Genomic DNA, 21,273 nt, shown 5'->3' on the forward strand with positions numbered 1-21,273 from the left:
GTTATCTCTCCAGATCTGAGAAAGTGGGTCTGCCCCATGAAAGCTCATCACCTAATAAATTATTTTGTTAGTCTTTAAAGTGCTACACAACAGCTGCTTTGATTCGTTAGAGTACAGACGAATGTGGCTACCTCTCTGGTACTATTCAATATAAATGTAGACCTGGCTCCAGTCAGTCCCAAACATGAGGTTAGGGTCTGACAGTGCACCAGCAGTAAATAATGTTTTCCACCTGTATAGTAGCATCGGCTTTGGGACCCATAAGCTGTGTCTACACTTGCATGCTACTTCGAAGTAGCGGCACTAACTTCGAAATAGCGCCCATCACGGCTACACGTGTCGGGCACTATTTCGAAGTTAACATCGACGTTAGGCGGCGAGACATCGAAGCCGCTAACCCCATGAGGGGATGGGAATAGCGCCCTACTTCGACGTTCAATGTCGAAGTAGGGACCGTGTAGTCGTTGCGCGTCCCGCAACTTCGAAATAGCGGGGTCCGCCATGGCGACCATCAGCTGAGGGGTTGAGATACGCTCTCTCTCCAGCCCCTGCAGGGCTCTATGGTCATCGTGTGCAGCAGCCCTTAGCCCAGGGCTTCTGGCTGCTGCTGCGGCGGCAGCTGGGGATCCATGCTGCATGCACAGGGTCTGCAACCAGTTGTCGGCTCTGTGGATCTTGTGTTGTTTAGTGCAACTGTGTCTGGGAGGGGCCCTTTAAGGGAGCGGCTTGCTGTTGAGTCTGCCCTGTGACCCTGTCTGCAGCTGTGCCTGGCACCCTTATTTCGATGTGTGCTACTTTGGCGTGTAGACGTTCCTTCGCTGCGCCTATTTCGATGTGGTGCTGTGCAACGTCGAAGTTGAACATCGACATTGCCAGCCCTGGAGGACGTGTAGATGTTATCGATGTCGCTACATCGAAATAAGCTACTTCGAAGTAGGCTTCACGTGTAGACGTAGCCATAGAGATTCTAGGAAATTAAATGAGTGATATGAAAAGAAAATTATAATTTTGTGGACATGCTGCAACATTATCTCAGTTTTTGTTTGTTGTGATTAATTAAATAAGGACAAGCTGTGAAGCCACTATTTACAGTCCTGGACAGTTAGTGGAACAACTCATGTAAACTCAGAAATCAGGCCCAAAATGTCACCACTGGTGTAATGACCTTTTACGTGTTTCTCCATTGTTGGCAATATTTTGTATAAAAAATTATGTTCTAGTTCAAACAGGAATTATTTCTTAGAAATCCTGTGGCCTATGTCACACTAGAGATGAGACTAAGGGATCCCTTCTGCCCTCAGAATTTATGAATATTCTAGACAAGAAAAAAAGGTCCCAGCTAAAGAATCTTACAGTCACCAATATGTTGTGAAACAAATGGCGTGAGATGAGAAGCCAGCAGGCAATGGAAAGATATGACAAGCTCAGACGATAGCACTTTGTCTACAGTACAGCAATCTGCCGACAGAAGTTACTGCTGGAAGGGATTTTCTGGCAAATCTTTGACAGATCACATCCACGCACAAAAGCATATCAAAAGAGCAATCTGCTCTGTCGATAGAGAGTGGCCGGATAGCTCAGCCCTCTCTCGACAGAACAGCCAACCGGAGGCTCAGCAAACAGGGCTGCACAGTGAACCAGAAGCCCTCTCTGTCAACAGAGAGACTCCTGGAGAGTTTACACAGCTTTTCTGTTGACAGAAACTGAGATTTCAGAGAGGCAGAATGCTATCGGTGAAAGTGCCAAGTTTTGTTGCCAGACTGTTGACAAAACACATTTTGTGTGTAGGTGCTCTGCAAGGATTGTTCACAAAGCCCTGGTTTTGTCAACAAAACTCTCTGGTGTAAACATAGCCTAGAAGTCTGTCCTGTCCAAGTTCATACACAGGTACTATTTGAATGGGAATAACATCATTTTAACCAACGGGAGAGATTTTCAAGGAACACTGATCGTAGATGCTGTTTGTTTGTTTGTTTGTTTAGGGATTTCTTCTCTTTCTTAAATAATGATGAAGCACAAAAGTAGCAGCCTGTGCCAGTGGTGGAAATGAAATGAGAGGGGCAGATTTTGAGGTAAATATTGCCATGTCAGTCATAGTCACAAGGAACAAATTAATTTGCTTTCAATTTCTATCAAACACCAAACCATTTATGACATATCTGACAGACTCAAACTAGACAGAGGAGAGAGGGGGCAAACCTTGCAATAAAAAAGGAATCCAAAGCTGCTGCAGTTGGTTTGTTTCCCAGCAGCCCTCCCTCCAGGGTGCTTGGGTGCACAGATTCACTAATGAGACCAAGTTATTATTCCTTCCATTAGTACATGTTAACTCACTCAGTAGCATAGCCCTTTTGAGCCTGCCTGGCCCATAAAACCTGGAGCACTTCCCTTTCATGTGCTCTGTTGCTTATCTGCTTTGACAACAATATGGAGAGACTTCCCTTCCTCTGGCTCAGGGCCATGCTAGGTCACCCTCACCGCATTGAGAGCTTTATGAGTAGTCAGAATAAGTGATGAAAGGTCCGAATTAATGTTTCATCCTGCAGAAAGGATATAAACATTAGCCTGATTGTTCTGATTAGTCTGCACAATAAAGGAGCAATTCTCCCATATATATATTGACAAATTTGTGACAACCTGTTGGCTGGAGCTACTAAATCAGAAGCAAGTTAGTGAATGACTGCTGGTGTGAGCTATATCCAGAGCTTGTACCTGTCCCAGCATATGAACAGTGAGCAGTCTCCTACAGAAACGTTTGCTGTGAAAGCTACATGCAGGGTGTTGTGTTATGGGTGTTAGGTATTGTGGGTTGAAGATTAAGCGTGGGAAGGAAAGGTATCAGAGTCAGGGTTTGATTGCAAAGATTTTCAGACAGATAATGCTACTGTGTATGACACAGCAACAAAATAAGCAATTTGGAATATTTAAATATCCATTTTATTTTGTTCACAGCCAGTCACTAGCAAACATGCGAACAAGGGTACAGCTCAGGGGTGAGCAATAATTTTTGAAAGGGGGGCCACTCTGAGAATTTGGTAAGTTGTCAAGTGCTCCACTCTTCCATGATATTAATGGAGGAGGTAGAGGGCCTGGAGTGCAGGTTGGTTGTAGAAAGGAGCGCAGGGTAGGGAATTGTGGCGCAGGAGGGGCTGTGGTGTCTGAAAGGGAGTATGGCTGAAGGAGGGGCTTGTGCCCTGGAGCACACTGGGGTGTAGGAGGATCGCAGGGTCCGGTAGGGTCTGGGTGCACAAGAGGATACTCACCTGGAGGAGGGATGTAGAAGGAGATGCAGGATTTGGGAGGAAGTTGTGACCAGGGGAAGGGAGGCTGGACGGGGTGCAAGGGATTGGGCTGTGGAGGTTGTAACCAGGGGCAGGGGATAGGGGTGCAGAGTCTGGGAGGGGTATGGGTGCAGGAGTAGGGCTGAAGAGGGTTTAAGTTGTAACCTGGGGTAAGGGTACAGGAGGGGAGGGATGAAGTGGAGTGCCAGGTGCAGGTTCTGGCTTGGAGGTGTTTATCATAGGTGGATCTTGGCCAACAGCCCAGTGGGTCCCTCGAGCAGGCTTCCTGTCTTCTGTGCCCCACAGGCCACTCAAAGTGACTGGCTGTGGGGCCCATGTGCTCGCTGTGTGCCAGGCACCCTTTGGTGGTGGGGGATGTTTCCTCTGTGTACTGCCCGTGCCGCAAGCATGTCCCAGGGAGTTCTTATTGGCTAGTGTCCAACCAACAGGAGCATCAAGAATGCATTGGGGGCAGGGGGAGCATGCGAAACCCCCACTCCTAAGGGCATGCAGTGTGCTGAGAGCACATGGCCTTCGCAGACAGCCACTTTGGGCCTGTGGGGGCGTGGCAGGCAGGGAGCTTACCCAGGGCTCCTGCTGGGCCACGGGCCAGAACTGGCAGTTTGGTGGGTCAGAGATGGCCCGTGGGCCAAATTTTCCCTGCCTTGATATACCTTTGTATGAAATCAGCACCTGCACTGCCTTATTCATTGCTCCCCATCCTCAGCATTTCTGGACTACAGCCAAGATGATCACTACTATTGTAAGGAACACAGATCCCGAAGGTCTGATAAAAGGTCTGATAAGAGAAATTTCCACAAGATACATTTTTCCCAGGGAAATTAAACGTTGTACACTATGTTGGACATTTCATATGCCTGTCTTTATTCATAAGAACAGTGAATATGGCCCCTGATTCAGCAGAGCACTTAAACATTAGCAGGACTTAGGCACACGTTTAAAGTTAGGCACATAATTCAGTATTAGCTGAAGCAAAGCCAGATTGCAGTTTCAGGTAAATGTGTTTATTGTTACTATAAGCAATCAATTTCTGTTTTGAAGTTTGAGTTGTATTTTTCATTGGCAAGCAGTGAGTTCAAATGTGGAAATGAATCACTAAATCTAACTCAATTTTAATGAATTATACTGTTTGCACTCCTTCCCTCCATTTCCCACTTGCAAAACGGGAATGGATCTTAGGAGGGAACGTGGTCCATTTAGTTCAGTCTGCTGTCTCTGCCAGTGGCTTCAGAAGAGAATGAGACAAACTTCATAAAGAGCTGTTGTACAGTAGCCGGATCATAAGCGGGGATTTCTTCCTGGCTTCTGTCAGTTAAAGGGTTAATTTTACCTTAAGGCTGAGTTCTTACAGCCCTACTTGTCGTCTTATAAAATATATGTAATGCTGACTGCTCTGATTACCCATGTATAAATGTCTAATCCTTTTTTTTAATCTTAAACCCTTGACCATAATGGTATCCTGTGGCAATAACTTCCACACGTTAATTATACTTGAGCTTTTCAAAAGGGTAATTATTTTAGAAGTTTTAAATGTGTAGCTGTTTGATTATATTGGCTATATTCTTGTGCTGGGAGCAAGAAATGGATGTATATTTCTGAATAGTCATTCTTCTGTTTTTTAATAATGATTAATGGAATGGGTTACCAATTACCTTCTAAAAAGGGAGAGCTAAGTTTTCAGCAGTTTCTTCCATTTTTATGAGTATAAGCTAGCCCTCACAAATAACTGATGCCATTTTTTATCACCACGGGTTTGTGGGTATAGATATTAGTATATGGCTGCCTAACTACCTTTTTGTATTTGCATATGAGGTTGTGAGACATTTCACTGCCAACAAGTACGCACACAATTGTGGAAACCAAAGTCTTGCCTTTAGGGCTCTTATCCAAAGAGCTGACTCTCTACCATCTGACTAACATAGAATTGGGACAGAAATCAGACTGGAATAAAAGACTCATTTTCAGGTATTTTAATGTCTTCTATAGTGTGGTTCAAGTTTTTTTTTTTTAAATAGGAGCTCGAATTCACATTCTTTTTAACCTACTTAACCCGCATACTCTTCAGTCTCTTGTTTGGGTTTACTTGCTTTTTTCCTATTTGCATTCAGTGTAGAATAGTATACTGAAATAACGCTATGAATCTGGCAGACAAATCACCAAGAGCAAGAGAATTCCAAGCTAAGGCTGCCATTCCATCCATATATAACTCCATTGCAGCCAGGTCACTGGACAGGTCTTCAAGCAGTGGGAGATTTTACAAGTGGCATTAATAATTAATGTGCAGTGACATGTAGGTACAACAAGCATGAATTAAGGATAGAATTTGAAGTCTAAGGGCCTTCTCCCAATTCCAGTGAAGCAAATGGGCAACATTCTTTTATCAGTTCTACCAGTGCAACCCCACTGAACTGAAAAGGCTTGCACCGGTGTAACTGAGAGGAAAATTTGGCTGAATGGGCGTATTGACATTGACTTAATGGTGCAAAATCATTTGGAATAGCTATTCTTTCATCACACCTAATCAAGTCTTTAATGTGGTAAATTTACAAGCTGTTTTATTTAGTTCCCCTCCCCCCTCCCCCAACAGTAGACTTTGGGGGTGGAGAAAAGCATTCCAAAGGAATTCTAAAAACTCATCTCTAAGTTTCTTGAATTAGCGGTATATTGTCTTCAATTTTTATATTAAGAATGTTATCCACAGCCCATTACAGTCATCTGTTCCATAGATTTCAACAGACTTTGGATAAGACCATAAAGTTACAATTTGAGAGGTTTCTTTGGGCCTGATTAATTTCAAGATGCTTTTTTCTGCTCTTTTCCTAGTATAAGACATTTTTCTTTATATCCTTTTGGTTATCAGGTTCTCTATACAATTGCAATAGAAGTTTGCAATGGAATTTTCACTGTGCAAGCTGCTAATGAAATCACAGATATTTTATGTGCTGACGTGTAATAAAAATATATAAATAGGAAACAGAGAAGTTATTTTGAGTTTAAAAATTAATTGACATCCAGTCCAAGGAAGGAATATAGTCTATTGGCTAGAACATAGGACTGAAAATCAGGACAGATTTCTGTGTTCTGTTCCCAGTTCTGCACTGGTTTGCTGTGTGATTTTAGACACTGTACCTCAGTTTCCCATTCTGCAAAATTAAGATAAAGAGACTTCCCTTAGTTATAATAGGAATTATTATTGGAGGTCCTCAGCTGATAGGGAAGATAGAAATGCAAAGTATTATCTTCTGTAGTTATTAGCTGTGAACGTCTCTACACTTCTATCAATGTTAAGGACTAAGTGCCCACAAAAAATTAACACCAAACTATACTATAGTGTGACAATATGGAAAAGCATGGTACTCCTCCAGCTACTTTGTTTTTCCACCAACTGTGACACTAAAAGAAAATACCTCAGAAAGACAAACAGGATGTGTATTTGAGACATTGAAATGTAAGGATTTGGTACTGTGAATTGCTGCCCCAGCCATCACCCTGCTGATATGATAAAAACAAAAAAGCAGTAAAGTAGCACTTTAAAGACTAACAAAATAATTTATTAGGTGATGAGCTTTCGTGGGACAGACCCACTTCTTCAGACCATAGCCATACTGATATGATAGTTACTATATAAAAATTCAGCAGAGTTCCTGGGTGTAGGTGCCCACTGCTCAGGGTGCTATGTAATTTCAGTGTCACATCTCGTCTGATTGGAGCTGTGTGATGTGACAGGTCAAGGTCTCAACTGTAGTTGCCAGTCTGTGCACTTTAAAGCTTTGATTTCCCTCTCCTCCCCCATGCCAATCCCTAAGCACGCATAATCTACATGACCAACATGGTAAACAAAAAGTTTGAGTTTAATTTAAGCGAATCTAGGATTGTGGATTCAAAGCCAGTGGCATCATTATCAGAAACACATGAAATTTATTGCACAAGAAATGTCATTTTTAATTTTTTCATGAATCTATGTTTCCTCTCCCCTCATAATTCTGATTTTTTACGAGCTAGATGGACCATTGCTCTGATCTCATTAGTGCAAAAGAAGAAGAAATCATACTCTGGATATAATAGACACTTTAAACAGAATTCTGAGACCATTTGGTGTTATGAGCAAGGTACATGAAAAATTCCTAAAGCTCCTGTGATCTAATCATTAGTACAATTCAGTGTACACTAATACTGTAAATAGGTTCGCTTTTCCATTGTAAGGTAAAGAGTTTTGCCATAAAACCTTATAGGGCAAATTCAAAGAATCACATTTGCTGATTTTGCTACATGAATATTTCCTCATTTTTACTGGAATTGTTTTTACTGATTTCTACAAAATTACCATTTTACAATGGGGGAACACCCTCCTTTATGAAAATAAGCCACTTGTTTGACTCTTTTGCTTTTTCCACCTTCAGGAAGGAGTTATCTTTTCTAGAAACTGTAGTAGTTTGTTCTGAACCAAATTAATGAATTCTCAAAAGAACTTGAATGTTGCTTGGATTTTGTATGTGACATTTCCCCAAAAGTGGAGATGGATAGGTTTGATCAGGTCCAACAATGGGGCTGGGGGAGAGGAGGTGTTAGGTGTGGCGGGAAAATCTTACGTCACCATGCCCCTGCAGGGAAACCCCAGAGGAGTCACTGAGGTAAACAAAAAGGGTGGGGAAAATCTGCTGCGTCAGAATGACTCGGCATAATCCTGACTCCATTTTGAGATTCCATATAAAAGAAGGGCTATACCTGAAACACATGACCACCCTCCATTTTGAGGCATAAAGAGTGCTTTGTTTCGGGTGTCATTCCCAACAGCGGGGAGGAGACGACAGCTGCCTAGGGATTCAAAAGGTCCCAAGCTCCTAGCTGCTGCCACCACTACCGCCAGAGCAGCAGTGCCAGAGTATGAAAGTGCCACAGAAGTACCACACGTCACACTTAGGGCAGCTCTCAGGGCTGCTTGGGGAAGTGGGGAGCTCGCAGGGCAGCACACTGTGAGAAGTACTGAGGACTGGCTGCCCCAGCTGTGCCCCTTGCAGCCACAGACAGAGCCCTTCCAGGAGCACTGAGCCAGGCCTCTCCACCTTGCCCAAGGGCCCAGCAAGTCTGTTGGCTCCCCTGAGTTTAATCATAGGGCCTGATTCAGGTCTCGCTTTTGTGTCAAGTCCCTATTGACCTGCACTTTGTGTAGACGTGTGCAATAATGCAAAGTGGGTGGAAATCATCATAAAACTGGAATAGCAGAGCTTAAACACACATGCTCCCTGTCTGGTGGTATACATGGCTACCCAAGATTCTGGCCAGCCACGAATCTGGTCCTTTAACTTCCCAGCACACAATCAGATCTTAGAAGATAACATAGTTCCTCCTTCCAAGAAGCAGATATGTTGTTTCTCACCACCTGCCTTTTTTATACATGGTCAATTGAACAGGACTTTTTACTTAAAATGAAGTGAATTTGCATTAGTATTTTTCTCTAATGTTTCAGTCACTGAGCCTGATTCTCCTCCACTTTATACCAGTTATATGCAGGTGTAGCTCTGCTGCCTTCGGTGAATTTACTTTGAATTTTCACCAGTGCAATTCTCATAGCTGAATTTCACCATTCCCCTTTTATTACTTGATAGCAGAAAAAAAATTCTTCTGTTTGCAGTATCAACAAATGTTTATCCATTTTTTTTTATCTCTGCAGAAATGAATTCCAAAAGGAGAGTTATCACACTGCCACCGTTAAGAGAGCAATGGGGCAGCTTTATGAACAACTTGCTTTTGCACATGGAATTATTCGAAGATTGAGCCTCAACACTTATTTCTCAACGTTTCCTCCAAAACAATATGCGGTCTATGGTTGTTCATTCCTAAGATAACCTCTTTCATTTAAAAATCACACACTGCCTGATAATTTGCCAGCTAACCCACAGTAAGTGAAGATTAAGTTTTCTTTATTTTCTGTAGACTAATCAAGAACAATTATGTGTCTAAAGGCAAATTCCTTCTAATTAAAAATTATCTCTGTAAAATTTGGATCATTTGAAAATTGTTCAAATTTGATTAGGGTGATGACAGAGCAGAGTTTTAGGAAGACAAGTTTTTACTGAAGTGGCCAACACATTAATTCAGGGTAACATTCTGGCCCCATTGAAATCAGCAAGTCCAATATTTTACACCAGGTACATTCAGGCACTGACACATAGGAAGGCGTACATTGTCCTCTTTAGAAGATATGGATCTGGACCATCCAATGAAAGAGATCTTGGAATCACCATAAAAAGTTCTCTGAAAACTTTCATTCAATGAATAGCAGTGGCCAAATTAGTTAGCAGAGTGTGAGAGATTGTTAGGGAAGAGAAAGAAAACAAGACAAAAAATAATCATAATCCCACTTTTGGAATATAGTGTTGACTTGTGGCTGCCCATCTCAAAAAGGATATTGTGTAGTGGACGTGGAAAAGATTCAGAGAAGAAGGCCAATGAAGATGATCAAAAGTATGGCATGGCTTCCATAACAGGAGAGATTTAGGCCAGGTCTAGATGAAGAGATAAAATTGATTTTAGATGTGCAGATCCCGCTATGACAATTGCATAGCTGGAACTGATGTAAATAAACTTATTTTTTGCCACCGTCACTACCAGGTGTGTTAAATTGAACCCCAGTTGATCAACCACCAGCACATCAATCTTCCAATAAATGTAGATGTACCCTGAAAATTAGGGCTGTACAGTTTAGAAAAGAGAGGATGCACAATTAATGTGTGGACTCATTGCCATTGGATGTTGTAATGGCAAAAAGCATAACTGAGTTCAAAAGTGAATTAGATAAGTTCATGAAGGGTAGGTCCATCAATGGCTATTGGTCAAGATGATCAGGGTTCCAACCCCAGGCTTAGAGTGACCCTATACCTCAGACTGCCACAAGCCAGTGTGGAAGACAGGATGCATCACTACAAAATTGCCCCGTACTGCACATTCACCATAAGGTTGCTGTATGGCCACTATCCAAAACAGCATAGTGAGCTAAGCGAATCATTGGTCTCATACAGTATGGCAGCTCTTATTAGCTGTGTCTACACGTGCACGCTACTTCAAAGTAGCGGCACTAACTTCGAAATAGCGCCCGTCATGGCTACACGTGTTGGGCACTATTTCGATGTTAACATCGACGTTAGGCGGCGAGACGTCGAAGTCGCTAACCCCATGAGGGGATGGGAATAGCGCCCTACTTCGAAGTTCAACGTCGAAGTAGGGCACGTGTAGACGATCCACGTCCCGCAACATCAAAATAGCTGGGTCCACCATGGTGGCCATCAGCTGAGGGGTTGAGAGACGCTCTCTCCAGCCCCTGCGGGGCTCTATGGTCACCGTGTGCAGCAGCCCTTAGCCCAGGGCTTCTGGCTGCTGCTGCGGCAGCTGGGGATCCATACTGCATGCACAGGGTCTGCAACCAGTTGTCGGCTCTGTGGATCTTGTGTTGTTTAGTGCAACTATGTCTGGGAGGGGCCCTTTAAGGGAGTGGCTTGCTGTTGAGTCCGCCCTGTGACCCTGTCTGCAGCTGTGCCTGGCACCCTTATTTTGATGTGTGCTACTTTGGCATGTAGACGTTCCCTCGCAGCGCCTATTTCGAAGTGGTGCTGCGCAACGTCAATGTTGAACATCGACGTTGCCAGCCCTGGAGGACGTGTAGACGTTATTCATCGAAATAGCCTATTTCGATGTCGCTACATCGAAATAAGCTACTTCGATGGAGGCTTCACATGTAGACGTAGCTATTATGTGATGTATTACTCCTATTTTATCCCAGTGAAATGTTATTGATTTCAGTGGAGTTATACTTGCATAAAACAGAAGTACTACTGTTTAAAATCAGGCCCTGTATGTTGTTCATATTGATAGATGAAATATTATATTGTATGTGCTGTCTTAACCTGCAAGAGAAAGGATGTAGATTATAGTTGTAACGCTGGAAATGCATAGGAAAAAGAACAACGCTATAGGGAAAAAGTGACAGCTCTTTTGTAGTGCCAAAAGTAGGGGTTTGACACAGATTTTTGGATATCTAGGTCTCTCCACTGCAGAATAAAATGGTTTGAGTAACAATCAGGAGGAACTACCTGACTGGTTATGCTGAAAATGTAGTATGTGCAAAACCATTGGGAGAACAGGGAATTCTGAAAATGTCCAAAACTTCATGTTTCTTACTTATTTTGAATACAGTCATACCCCAAGATACGCCATTCGAGTTATGAGAATTTGACTTTACAAGGAGTTTCATTTAATACCCCTACTTCAGCTTACAAGGCATTTCTTCGCATTTACGAGGACCGATTTGGAGACCGGTGGCTCTGGTAGGCAGGCACTGAGGGGATGGAGTCGGCCACATTGGTCTTGACGAAGAGGCCGTGCAGGGGGGCGGCGGCGCCCTGCAAGAGGGCGGCAGTCTGGTGCGAGGAGGTGGACGTGTCCGAGTCCCGACAGTCGATCATGCTGCTCTGTGAGACGTGGATGCTGGGCACGCAGCCCATCCTGGCCCTGCTGCTGCCGCTCACCCCCTGGGTGGCTAGGTGGCTGCCGCTGCCCGCCCTGTGCAGCTGTGCCTCAGGTGCCGCTTGCCGTCTGCCACACTCCCTCCCATTTAGCGCCTGGCTCGCCCACCGCTGCTGCCTATACGAGTGAGGAATCGCCCCTCTCCAGCTGGGGCCCGCTGTGCCTGCCTAGCTCCCTGTGCAGCCAGCCCCTGGCAGCGCCCCCTCCACGCTTAACCAAAGCTGCGCTCAGGCCAGGCCGCCTCCCCACGCCCTGCTCTGCCCTGCCCACCCCCTTGCACTGGATTTAATGAGATTTGGTGTTGTTTTAGCATAAATGGGTGTAAGTTTTGGGGCTCAGGAATGCAGAAAATTTTTTCCTATGGAAATTAATGGTAATTACATTTTCGACTTACAAGAATTCACCCTAAGAGGGGTTTTTCATGAACGAATTACCCTCGTAAGGTGGGGGAAGACTGTAGAAACAAAGGTCAGATCCTAACCACACCCTTCCACTCCCTCAATATATGGAAGGCTCTGAAAGCATATGAACTGGTGTGATGAAGGATACCCTTGCAGGTCTACCACACTGCCCAATGAAACTCACTTGTACAGGGATGGGGATAAATATGTGAAAACAATACAAAATACAAAGGCATTTTGATGGGGAGGGAAGGCAGACAAAGATCTGGTAGGATGGTGAATCCATAACCATACAGATCCAAATAGGACAGTAGATTTGCAGCTCTTCCAGTCTATATTTATGGAAGTTCTAGGGTTTTGGTTGTCTCCACAGAATACCCACAATTAAAACTGTAAGTTTATTTTCCTCTTCCTTCTGTAATACTCCTCCTTCCAATAGGAGCCATCCACTGAAGCACTTTTCCAAACTGCCTGCTGTCTTCTACCTATTCCCTCACAATGCCTTAGGACAGGGGTGGCCAACCTTTTTTCTTTGGGGGGGAGGGGCCACATAGCAATTTTTACATGTTCTGGGGGCCAAAAAAAATAGACCCAAACCCAACCTCTCCCATGCCCACGTTTAACCCCTCACTGCCCCAAAACACTCCCCACCCCAAAGCTTAGCCCCTTGCAGCCCCAAATTGCTCCCAGGCTTAATCCCTTGCAGCCCCAAACCGCCCCACTCCCACCCCCACCCCAGGCTTAACCTCTCACAGCCCCAAACACAGGATTAACTTACCTCATAGAGGAGCTCTGCCTGCCGCCGCCCCCTACTGCACCTTCGCCAGCCTGCCCTCTCCTCCTCACAGCAACTGCGTGGCTCCCCACACCCCTCCTACTCCCTTCCCCTATGTACAGCTCATGCAGCTCTCTGCCCTGCCATGCTGAAATAATGGGATTCAATTTAATCGGTTTAACGTCCGGATCCCTCCTGCCAGCCATTAACCCAATTAAATTGAGTTCTAATCTTTCAGTGCAGAAGGCCAGGAGCCAGAAGGGGAGTGAGTGGCAGCAGTGTCCGGAGCTACAAATGGCTCCTTGAAGATCCACATGCAGCTTGGAGCTACCCAGACAGCTTTTAAAATGGTGCCCCTGCGAGCTCCATGAGCTGAATGAAAAGGCTCTGCAGGCCCAATTCTGGCCTGTGGGTCACGTGTTAGCCACACCACCTCCGGAGAGGGACAGCTAGCCCTGTCCTGGGTATCCTTCTCACATCGTTGTTTTTGTTAGGTGGCAGGATTAAGCCAGCAGAAGCAACAGGGGAAATTTTAGGGCATAAAAGCTGACCCTGACCAGGCCTTGTTCAACTCCTGTTTTCATAGGTTTGTCTATATAAGACTTTTATTTTTCAAATTTCCAAGTATTGCATTCCCCCTTGTGCAGTAATGAAGGACTCATAAACATGTCCCAATTTTTAGGGCCCATCTCTTCTTTCAAGCCATGATTGTGCACTGAAATGTTTTGATTTAGTTTCTAAAAACCACAAAATGCTTTGGTCCTGTATCCATCACATCAGATGGGCTGGTGTGACCAACGCATGCTAGCTACGGGGAAGTAAGGATGGTTGAAAACTACACATTGTGTTCTCCTGAGCCTGGAAGCATCCAGGAGCTGGTCTGCTACAGTTTCACTCCAGCTACATAAGGCCCCAAAGAACCATTCCAACTACCTTAAATCACTGGGTTTTATACAGGTCCCAGCTATTCTCTCTTTTCCCTGAGCATGTCCCTATGCCATCATGACTTGCAAAATGGCAACCTGGATGGGACATGAACTCAGCACTAGCTTTGTTCAGTTGACTTATATTGCAGCAGTGCCTACAAGCTACAACCAAAATTGGGCCCTCATTGTGCTAGGTACTGTGCAAACACAGTGTAATAGAGCATGCAATCTAAATACATTTTTTCTATTACAGCAGCATGTAATACATTGTCTTAGTGTATGTCGTTATCTTTCCCGCTATAAGCTGGCCCTATCCACTATTACAATTTGCTACTTACAACTTACTCCTTGATCTCGGGTTATAGGGCTGATGCTGAAGGTCTAGTATTCAATCCCCATTCAGGATTGTCATGCCTTAATATGTATGTCGCTATGGCGCATTCACCATGCATGTGCAGCAGCACACCAACAGGAAAACAGACCTCTCTATGTTTAAAGTAAAACATTAGTTAAGTCTGGTTGCTGAGTTCCAGTATGACTTTTTTTTTAAACTTGACTTTACCATCCTCTGATACAGTTAGCGAAAGCCCCATGTTAGGAGATAAAGCAGCAGCTGAGTATTCTAACAAGTGGCTTGTTAGTGAGGAATGTCCTAGCTGTAAGTATGGAGTAGTCTTGTCACTTTTCAGCCAATCCTCTGAGGATAATAAGTAAGGAGGACAAAATGAGTGCAGCCCTCCTGGGCCTCCCCTTAAGAGTTTAAAAGCAAAATATTGATTTTGAGTTACCCTGCTTCAACTCAGCTTCACTCTCATGATATTTTTATTCCCTTGTAGATTTCTGAGTCCATTTGTTTTTTTTTAAAAATCACTGGCAAAACTGTGGTGTGTCCATGTAACATTCCTGCACCTAAAAATATGGTCAATTGACACCTTGAAGGTTTCCAGGCAACTGTAACCATTTGTGACATCTTTAGTTGCATCTCTGGGATGTTCAAAACAGATAAAGTGGATGAATTGATTTTAGTTGTATAAAACCCTTGACAAAATCTCTTTGTGGCCATCTAGTCAGTCTCCTGACGATTTGTAAAGTATTTGCTTATGCCATGAATTTGATCCTTCTCACCTCTTCACTTTGTTTTCCAACTTGATCCACAGTGGGTGTTCCATTCTTGAATGCAGAGAAATCATTTTTCCCAGTGATGGTAGAGGAAAAAAGGATTTTCACAACCTTTATATCAGGAACTCTGACTTCAAGCATTGCAGGGAATTAGAATTTTGATTTGGAGGTTCATCCTTGGGACTATTTCAAATAACAAGACTAAAAAGAAAACCTCTATTTGTGACTTCAATTAATTCCTATCCAATACACAGCTCCCCTGTCCTGTCCCATCACACAATTTATGAGTCTTACAGGGGCCGATCCAAAGCCCAGAGAAGTCGATGGAGGTCTTTCCATTAGCTTCAGCTGACAATGAATTGGCTCAAAATCGCAGAACTTTTTAGTAATCTGTAATAACAGGATCTTTTGTCCCACCAAAATACTCAAACATTTTTGCATGATCATCATCATCATCATCAATAACCATGGACTCAGCGCCCATTGGTGTCTGATGCCTCTCTAAATATTTCCTTCCATCTTTCCCTATCCAGTGCAGAGTGGCTTAGTTTCTGTAGACAAGCTCTGCACCCATCTACTACATCTTCTGTCCCTTCTCTGTGGGGTCTGCCTCTCCTATTCGAACCATCCATTGTGCCAAATAGCAGGGTCTTGATTTTTTGTTAGTTGTTCATTCTGCAAATATGTCCAAATAGTTGTAGCTTCAGTTTTATAACCTTCTGCAGCAGGTTCGCTTTTGGCTGTATCTTCTTATATAATTCCTCATTGGTGACTTTCTGCATCCATCCTATTCTCAAAATCTTTCTATAACATCTCCTTTTGAACGCCAATATTATTCTTTTCAAATCTTTTATCACCCATGTCTCACATCTGTACAACATGCTGTTGAATACATATGTTTTCAAGACGCCCAACTTCGTTCTTAAGCTAATTGGTTTGCTTTTCCAGATCTTATCCATCGCCTTCAAACTCGCTCTTGCTTTCACTATTCTAGTCACTATTTCCTTCTTACAGTCTAGATCATACATTATGTTACTCCCCAGATATGTGAACTTCTCTACATTTTCTATTTCAATACCATAGACACTGATCTTTCTTCCTGCTTCCTAATCTCCAAATACCATTGTTTTTGTTTTATCTATGCTCATAAACAGTCTGTACCGCCTCCTTTCTTCGTTTAACACCTGCACCATTTTTGCTAGCTTCTCCTCATCTTCCTCAAAGATAACTATATCATCTGCCAACCTCAAGTTGTTAATTCTTTTCCCATGCACAGATATGCCTTTCACCTCTTCCTTGATCTTGTCCATCGCTCTCTGCAGATGTGTGATGAAGATACTTGGTGATATTGGATCTCCTTCTCTCATACCTCTACTTGTTTTAAACCAACTTCCCAACAGCCCGCATGTTCTCACTGCTGCCTCTGCATTACGATTGATATCTTTCAACAACCATATCAGTCTGCTATCCACTCCGTATGACTCCAACACTGCCCAAGTCACTTTCTGATCTATACTGTCAAATGCCTTTTGAAAATCGACGAAGCAAGCTTATACGTTTTTGTTCTTTTGTGAAGCTTTCTCCACTATCAGTCTTAGTGCCAATATCTGTATGGTACTTCTATCTTTTCTGAACCCTGCTTGCTCATCTGCTATATGTTCTTCTATCTGCCATCTTAATCCCTCAGTCAGTATCATCATCAGCACCTTACCTAGATGACTTGTTAGGGCGATCGTTCTGTAATTCTTGCACTCTGATGTACTTCCTTTCTTGGTATTGTCGCTAGCACAGATCTTGTCCATTCCTTAGGCACCTTCCCTTCTTTCCATGCTACATTACACATAGTCAGTGTATTTCCTGAATCATGTTTTCTCCCCTGTATTTGATCATCTCTCCTGTGATCTTATCATTTCCAGGGCTCTTGTTGTTCTTTAGTCGTTTCACTGCTTTTTCTACTTCCTCCTTCGAAATATCAGTCTTGCTCTCGATGCTCAGGGGAGATATCTCTTTCAATTCTTCAATCAGTCTCTCTGAGACACTCGGGTCTGACTGTGCTTTGTATAGATCGGTGCAATATCTTGTCCATCGCTGCACAATCTTCTCCCTGTTCATGAGGACTTCTTCATTCTCATCTTTGATCGCCTCTGCTTTGCTTGCCATTTCCTATTAACATTCCTAATTGTCTTATACATCTCCCTGGTCTTATATTTGTCATAATACCTCTCGATATCTTCACATTGCTCCTCTAACCATTTCGCCTTATACTTTCTGACTGCTTTCCCTACCTCATTGCATTTCATCCTATATTGCTGTTCTGCCATCTCAGAAACATCTCTTCTGATCTTCAATGTTCTTTTCTCTTGAACCAACTTCAGTGTCTTCTGGGTAATCTACTTCTTATTGATCTTTTCTTCTTCTGGAACAGTCTGCTCAATTGCCTCTTCTATAGTGATGGCTATCCCTGCGACTCTCTTATCTAGGTCTTTCTCTGTGGCAATATTCTTAATCTTCTCTTCGAGCACTGTTCTGTATACATTCCCTGTTTCTTCCTCACATAGCCTCGCCACATCTCTTCTTACACTGTCTTACATTTTCTTTTGAGTTTTATCTTGATGTTTGCGATCACTAGACTGTGGTTTGAGTCTATATCCGCTCTTTGGAAAGTTCGGCACTGCTGTACTGATGTTATCCATCTTCTTATCAAAATCATATCTATCATGTTCTTGGACTTCCCGTCATTCGATCGCCATGTCCACTTCCTACAGTCCTTTTGTTGGAATCTCGTGTTGCAAATCACCATCTCATGCTCTGTAACAAACTCTAACAGTTTCTCACCTCGTTCATTTCTTTCTCCATATCCAAATCTTCCCATGACTCTCTCCCAACCTTCATTATCTGTTCCAACCTTCACATTCCAATCTCCCCCAATGATCAACACATCTTTCTTTGGTATCCCCGCCACCGTCTTTGTCAAGTCTTTATAGAATAGCTCAATCTCTTCCTCTGTACTGTCCGACGTGGGTGCATACACCTGAATGACAGATGTGTTGAATGGTTTTGCTTCGAATCACGCGACCATCATTTTTGCACTCACTGGTTTGTATCCTAATAATGCTCTTCTAGCTGTTTTGCTAAGAAGGAATCCAACTCCTGCTTCGTGGTTCGTTTCATTTCCTGACAAAATGACTTTGCAACCACATATCTCTCCTGATCCCGTCCAACGCCTCTCTGCCATTCCAAGTATATTACATTGGTGTCTCTCCATCTCCTTCCAAAGCAGCTCTAATTTTCCACAATCTCAACTACTGTAGGTATTATAACCCACGAGGTCAAAGTTCAGTTATACAAACATAGCTGTACGTTATACCACACCAACTGTCAAATTTTCAGAGTGTACATCCATTTCACTGTTGTGCAGAGCTTTAATCAAGCTTTTTAGCACATTAGAGATCATATAAGATATATATTTTAAATTGGCACATCTGATAGCATCTAACCTAAGGGCTCCACGCAGGTGCAGCGTTGGCAATTAACATATAATAAACAGTAATTCCAACATACAGTACTTAGCATCTCAATTTCCTTTGCCATAAATGGAAAATTAGATCCTAGACAGGAGCTTGTGGGATGTGCTGTTGGCAGAGACACTGTGTTGACAAGCTGCAGTAATAATACTGCTAAATACTTCAAGAAACATAAAATGTCTCCACTTAATAAGAGATAAACTGATAATGTGAGTTGTCACAGGAATCAATGAATCCAAGCAAAGCACAAGTGTGTTTATAGTCAGCAAGCAAGATCATAAATGGAGCTGTTTGCAGTTCAGAGACTCCTTGATTCAGCAAAGGACTTAAACTCCTGTGTAAGTCCTACTGACTATATTGTTCATTCATGCCTATTCATGCCATCTAGTCTTATCTAGCAGCACAACACAGGCCCTAGAATTTCACTCAGTAGTTACTGCTCAAACTCGAAGGCTGCGTCTACACTAGAGAGTTTTGTCGACAAATCCCCAGTTTTGTCGACAAAACTCATGGAGCATCTACATGCAAAATTAATTTTGTCAACAGTCTGTCAGCAAAACTCAGCACTTCTACTGACAGCATTCTGCTTCTCCACAATGAGAAATAACACCTTTGTCAACAGTTTCTGTCAACAAAAAAAGCCATGTAGATGCTCTGGAACCCTCTGCTGACCAACAGGGCTTCCAGTTCACTGGGCAGCCCTGTTTGCTGAACTTCTGGTTGGCTGTTCTGTTGAGAGAGCAGCTGGGCAGTCTGGCCGCACTCTGTCGACAGCAGATCACTCTTTAAATCCACTTTTGTGTGTGGACGTGATCTGTCAACAGAAATTTTCCTGGAAGAGCTCTTCAACGGTAACCTCTGTCGACAGATTGCTGTGGTGTAGACGTAGCTGTAATGTCTGGCTGAGCCAGAATATATTTCTTAGGGTATGTCTACACAGCAAAATTATTCCAGACTATCTTATTCCAGAGTTATTATTCCAAAATAAGCTATTCCAGAATACTGCCTCTATACTAAAGAGAAGCAAGCAAAACTTATTCCAAAATAGTGTCTATTTCAGATTAGAGCCCCGGAAATATTGGCTACATCTACACTAGCATTTCTCTTTTGAAAGAGGTATGCAAATGAGAGAAATCAAAAATGCAAGTGAGGCACAGATTTACATATCTGGCACCTTATTTGCATATTCTTCTTTTGAAAGGAGAGAAGCAGTGTAGACATGTATCTTTTGAAAGTAATCCCCATCTTCGAAAGAACTCATCTTCCTAAAAAAAATAGGAATAAGGGTTCTTTCGAAGATGGGGATTACTTTTGACAGAGCCACATCTACACTACTTTTCTACTTTCTAAAGTAGCGCTTTTGAAAGAAGAACATGCAAATGAGGTGCCAGATATGTAAACTTGTGCCTCATTTGCATTTTCAATTTCCCTCATTTGCACACTTTTTTCAAAAGAGGAATGCTAGTGTAGACATTGCCATTGAAGTTCAACAAATTGGAAATAAGCTGTCCACTATTTTGAAATTATTTCGAAATAGCAGTTGTGTTGCATAGACACTCACAGTTATTTCGAAATAATGGCCATTATTTTGAAATAACTTTGCTGTGTAGACACTCCCTAAGAAAGATATCCAATGCAGATTTAAAGATTTCAGGTGACAAAGAATCTACCACATAGGTAGGTTAGCTGATATGCTAATCATAGAATGATAGAACTGGAAGGGACCTTGAGAGGTCATCGAGTCCAGCCCCCTGCCCTCATGGCAGGACCAAGTACTGTCTAGACTATCCCTGATAGACATTTATCTAACCTGTTCTTAAATATCTCCAGAGATGGAGATTCCACAACCTCCCTATGCAATTTATTCCAGTGTTTGACCAGGCAGTTAGGACAGTTAGGAACTTTTTCCTAATGTTCAGCCTAAACCTCCCTTGCTGCAGTTGAAGCCCATTGCTTCTTGTTCTATCCTCAGAGGCCAAGAAGAACAAGATTTCTCCCTCTTCCTTATGACACCCTTTAGATACCTGAAAACTGCTATCATGTCCCCCCCTTAATCTTCTTTCTTCCAAACTAAACAAGCCCAGTTCTTTCAACTTTTCCTCACAAGTCATGTTCTCTAGACCTTTGATCATTCTTGTTGCTCTTTTCTGGATCCTTTGCAATTTCTCCACATCTTTCTTGAAATGTGGCACCCAGAACAGGACACACTACTCCAAGTGAGGCCTAACCAGTGTGGAGTAGAGCAGAAGAATGACTTCTCATGTCTTGTTGACAACACACCTGATTAATGCATCCTAGAATCATGTTTGCTCTTTTTGCAAGAGCATCACGCTGTTGACTCATATTTAACTTGTGGTTCACTGTAACCTCTACATCCCTTTCTGCCATACTCCTTCCTAGACAGTTGCTTCCCATTCTGTATGTGTATAACTGATTGTTCCTTTCTAAGTGGAGCACTTTGCCTTTGTCTTTATTAAACTTCATCCTGTTTACCTCAGACCATTTCTCCAATTTGTCCAGATCATTTTGAGTTTTGATCCTATCCTCCAAAGCAGTTGCAGCCCCTCCTAGCTTGGTAACATCTGCAAACTTAATAAGCATACTTTCTATGCCAATATGTAAATCATTGATGAAGATATTGAATAGAATAGGTCCCAGTACAGACCCCGCGGAACCCCAGTTGTTATACCGTTCCATCAGGATTGA

The sequence above is a fragment of the Carettochelys insculpta genome, chromosome 2 (genome assembly GCF_033958435.1).
Source record: "Carettochelys insculpta isolate YL-2023 chromosome 2, ASM3395843v1, whole genome shotgun sequence".
NCBI lineage: Eukaryota > Metazoa > Chordata > Testudines > Carettochelyidae > Carettochelys > Carettochelys insculpta.